The sequence below is a fragment of the Dipodomys merriami genome, unplaced genomic scaffold (assembly GCF_024711535.1).
Source record: "Dipodomys merriami isolate MVZ:Mamm:240054 unplaced genomic scaffold, mDipMer1.0.p SCAF_46, whole genome shotgun sequence".
In the NCBI taxonomy this organism is placed as follows: domain Eukaryota; kingdom Metazoa; phylum Chordata; class Mammalia; order Rodentia; family Heteromyidae; genus Dipodomys; species Dipodomys merriami.
In genome coordinates, this window is record NW_027206024.1 from 11,929,667 (window position 1) to 11,934,568 (window position 4,902).

Here is a 4,902-nt window from a genome sequence, read left to right on the forward strand (position 1 = left end):
GATGTTTCCCATGGCATCCCTAATCCTATTAATATGGGTTTCCTCTCTTCTTTTTTTTAATTAATCTAACCAATGGGCCATCAATTTTGTTTATTTTTTCAAAGAACCAGCTTTTTGTTTGGTTTATTTTGGTTATGGTTTTCTGATTTTCTAATTGGTTAATCTCTGCTTTTAATTTGGTTATCTGGCTTCTTCTAGTAGCTTTAGGTCCCATTTTTTCCTGTTTTTCTAGCTGTTTTAATTGCAACATGAGATTATTTACTTGGTCTGTCTCCATTCTCTTGATGTGGGCACTGAGGGCAATAAATTTGCCCCTCAGGACTGCTTTTGCTGTGTCCCACAAGTTTCTTTGTGAGGTGTTTTCATTTTCATTGAATTGTAGGAAATGCTTTCTTTCTTCTCTGATCTCTTCTGTTATCCAGGCATTGTTAAGGAGTGTGCTGTTCAATTTCCATGTATTGGAGAAATTTCTGCGGTATGCTTTGTTATTGAGAGCTAGCTTGATTCCACTGTGGTCAGATAGGATACAGGGGATTATGTCGATCCCTTTGTATTTGCTTAAGTTCCTTGCATGAACTATGATATGGTCTATTTTGGAGAAAGTTCCGTGAGCTGCTGAGAAGAATGTGTACTGTGTTGTTTTAGGGTAAAATACTCGGTAGATGTCAGTTAATTCCGCTTGAAGTATGGCCTCTCTTAATTCGGTAGCTTCTTTGCCAATCCTCTGGTTGGTAGACCTGTCCTTTGGTGAGAGTGGTGTGTTAAAGTCTCCTAGTATTATCGTATTGGGATCTATTTTATTCTGTAAGTTTGAGAGCATTTGTTTGACATATCTGGGTGCACCAATATTTGGGGCATATAAGTTGATGATGGTTATATCCTCCTCTTGGATTGTTCCCTTTATTAATATGTAGTGTCCGTCCTTGTCTTTCTGTACTGATTTTAATGAAAAGTTTATTTTGTCAGATATCAGGATAGCTACACCTGCTTTCTTACTGGGGGCGTTTGATTGGTAGATCCTTTTCCACCCCTTCACTCTGAGTTTGTTTGTATGTTTGGCTGAGAGGTGGGTCTCCTGAAGGCAACAGATGGATGGGTCTTGTTTTCTTATCCAGTCCTCAGTTCGTTTTCTTTTAATTGGCGAATTCAGCCCATTTATATTAAGAGAAAGTATAGAGAGATGCATTGTTGTCCCTGCCATTCTGTTTTCCTAAGTTTTTCTTTTTTCCTTTCCTCCTGTGCTTGCTCAGTTAGACTTTGAGTAACGCCTGTTTGGGGCAGGCCCCAGTTCCTGGCTGCTTTCTTCAGGTTGTGTCCCCCCTCTTAGAATTCTTTGTAATGCTGGCTTAATGTTTATGTATTCATTTAGTTTTTCTTTGCTATTAAAAGTTTTCAGTTCTCCATCAAATGTGAATGCTAGCTTTGCCGGGTAGATCAGTCTGGGTTGGCAGTTATTGGCTCTCAGGGCTCGTATGGTGCTTTCCCAGGCTTTTCTTGCATTCATTGTTTGTGTGGAGAGATCTGCAGTAATTCTTATTTTTTTCCCATTGTAGTATAGCTCCTTCTTCATTTTTGCTGCATGCAGGATTGTTTCCTTATTATTCAGATCTATCATTTTTACTATAATGTGTCTAGAAGTGTTTCTCCTGGGGTCTTGCTTGTTGGGTGTTCGATAAGCTTTTGTGATGTAGTTAAGATGGTCGTTTTTGAGGTGGGGAAAATTTTCATTGATTATCTTGTTAAATAGGTGTTGCATTCCCTTGCTCTGGAATTCCTCACCTTCGTCCACTCCAATTATGCGAAGGTTAAATTTTTTAGCATTATCTGCTTGCTCTTGAATATCCCTTTGGTTTAATTTGAGTGTTTTTTCCATATCTGTCACTTTTTGGTCCAGTTGGTGTATTCTGTCTTCTGTATCTGACACCCTACCTTCAATTTCATTCACTCTGTTGACAGTGGCTTCTATTGTGGTTTGCATGGAGGAAATGGATCCCTTTATGGATTCAATGTTGGTTCTCAGAGTACTGATCTCACCTCTCAATGAGGTATGCATTACCTCTAATTTGGCATTTATCTCACTTCTTACTGAGGTTTGTGCAGCTTCTATTTTTGCATGCATCTCTTGTTTGATACCCTGTATCTCTTTGGATAGTTCATCCTTGTGCTCTTTCAATTTCTGATCAATTTCTCGCTTTATTTCTTGAGTCATTGCCTCCAGCAACCCTTGGAAGTAGCCTTTGTCTTCCATTCCTGCTTTGCTCCCACTGGGGCTCTCCCCTGTGTGGCTGCTGGCTTTTGAGGTGGGCTTGCTGTCCTGGGTGGTAGTAAACCTTGTGATTTTTCTCTGTGATTTTCGCATGGAGGTTCAGGAGACTGCTCTTCAATTTTGTTTTGGTGTGTCTGTCTTTGCTTGGTTGCTGATTCTGTATTGGTAGAGAGAGTCTGTGCCTGATCTGGGTTCTGTTGGGAGCCTATTTCCAGCTGCTATTCTGACCTACTTAGGATTCTCAGCTCTCTGCTGTAGATTGCTGGCAGTTCCCGCCTTTGGAAGGGTTGAGCAGCCTAGACTGCTTGTGTTTGCTCCTACGGGTGCTCTTGTGAAGAACAGATGCTCTGGATGCACTCTCCCAAATGCTGGAGTCTGCTATGAGCTCCTGATGTGTTTTTGTTTATTTGTTTTGGGCTGGTTGTGGGCTTGAACTCTAGGTTTGGGTGCTGTCCCTCAGCTTTTCAGCTCAAGGCTGGCACCCTACCGTTTGAGCCACAGCACCACTTCTGACCCTTTTTGCTTTTGTGATGCTGAGGAATCAGATCCAGGGCCTCATACATCCAAGACTATCACTCTATTGCTGAGCCGCCTTAACAGTCTGAGCTCCTGCTTACTATCAGGTGCTGGCAGCCTGTGTTGCCCAATTCTAAGTCTAGGGTATATGGGTGGAGTTTTAGTGGGGTTTGGGCTTCTCTTGTCCTGGGCCTCCAGGTCTTTTGTTGTCACAGGCGTGCTTCCCGGGGGAGTGTTGTTTCCTGGTTTTCTCCCCTCTGTTGAGGCATATGCTCAGCTTTTTACTTCAATTGGGAGAAGTTGGTTGTGTTGTTCAGGCGCCGGATCCCCGGGCCTGGTTCCGGCCCCAGCCTGGAGCGCACTTGTTAGGCCTGTGCTGATGTGTATACCACCTAGGTTATGCAGCCTGGAGCGCACTCGTTAGGCCTGTGCTGATGTGTATACCACCTAGGTTATACAGCCTGGGGGACACAGTTCGAATTTCTTCTACTGTTGGTAGTCTTGACCCAGGGGCGCTGTTCCTGGCTTGGGCATTTAAGCTCCCTTCCAGGGGTGCTCTTGCTCTAGCCTGGCCAGCTGAGTGTGCTCCACGGGCTGGTGGAGCTCTCAAACAGTTCCCAGTTTTAGTGGGTCCTGTGGTCCGGGTGCTGGGGTAGGGAGTCTAGGTCAGGGTCTGGGGATTCCCTCCAGCTCTGGTCTCCCTTGAGGGATACACTTCCCCTGTGGGGTACTCACCCTGGAGCTGGTTGTTTTTGTGTGGTGTAGGTCGTCAGTTGTTGTTGCAATCCAGGCTGGGTTGGGCGGTGGTGGCTCTGTGTGATTCTTTTCTGTCTCTGCCTCTGTCGAAGCTGTCGGGTCAAGAGTGTCCACACTCAGGCAGCTTCTTCTCGGTACCTCTGGGGCCCGAGTGACCCCGCCGGGTCGTTGCGATCGTGATCGGGCGGGCGGGTGGTTTGCAGACAGGACCCTTTGTCGCACTGCTGGCGCCGAGCGGCTTTGGTGGGATGGAACCTCTCTGCTCGGGTGGAGAGTGCTGGATCGTTGCAATTGCAATCAGGCGGGCCGGGTGGTCTGCCGACAGGTCCTTTTGTCACTCTGCTGATGCCGAGCGGCTTTGGCGGGATGGAGTCTCTCTGCTCGGGTGGAGAGTGAGGGGTGGGGGTGGGATCCTCGTGGAGACTCCCGGCTGGTAGGTTTCTCTGTTCCTGGCGATCTGCTGTTCTGCAAACCAGTACCTGATGTTCTGAAAGCGGCCCCCTGTGTCTCTGCTGTGTCTCTGGGGCTCCCCCAGCCCCCGCCAGGCCGGCTGGCCGGCGGCTTGGCGCACTGCCGCGCGGCCAGTAAAGGTTGGGGGAGAGGTCTTTGCTTTTCTCTGTTTTGAAATTCTTCTTTTTCTCTCTTTCTTTTTTTGTTATTCTCTGCCTCTGGTTTTTCTCTGAGTGTTCGTCTTTTTGTTGTTGTAGGTCTCTTGGGGAGATTAAGCGTAGGAACTCGAACTCTCTTTTTGGTTGGAGAGAGCTGTGGCGTTTCCCTACTGCCCCATCGCCATCTTGGTCCCTGTATCCCATTGTATTTTTTGATGTCACCGTGGTGGTGATGAGATCACTACAGTTTTGTGATGTCACAGTTTGTTTGTAATTTCAGAATGATATATCCAATTTCAAATACTTAGAATTCAATATGAGGATACCAGGAGATAGAAGAAGCTTTATAGTATGAGGCCATATTATGAGAAAACCCAATGGGACAGTGATTTCACACACACAATGTGATGTCTCAACATCTTATTATAATAATGTTTTGATGTCACAATTGGTGACGCCATACTGATGAGGTGGTCGTAATAGATTGGAGATGTCACAAGGGGTTCATGATGTCACAATGGCATATGGGATCCCAATTGTCATTAACTCACCATGAGTATATGAGTTTGGGAAGGGATTCTGATGTCACTAACGTATATGTAGTCAAAAAGGTGAAGAACTAAAAGGTCTGACACAAAGGATATGATGTCCAGCAGTGTGATATCAATATGTTACACTGGATTTTAGATATCTCATGTCATATCTGAAATATGAGGTCAAACACAGATTTTTCAACTCACAAAAATGGGCCTAAGA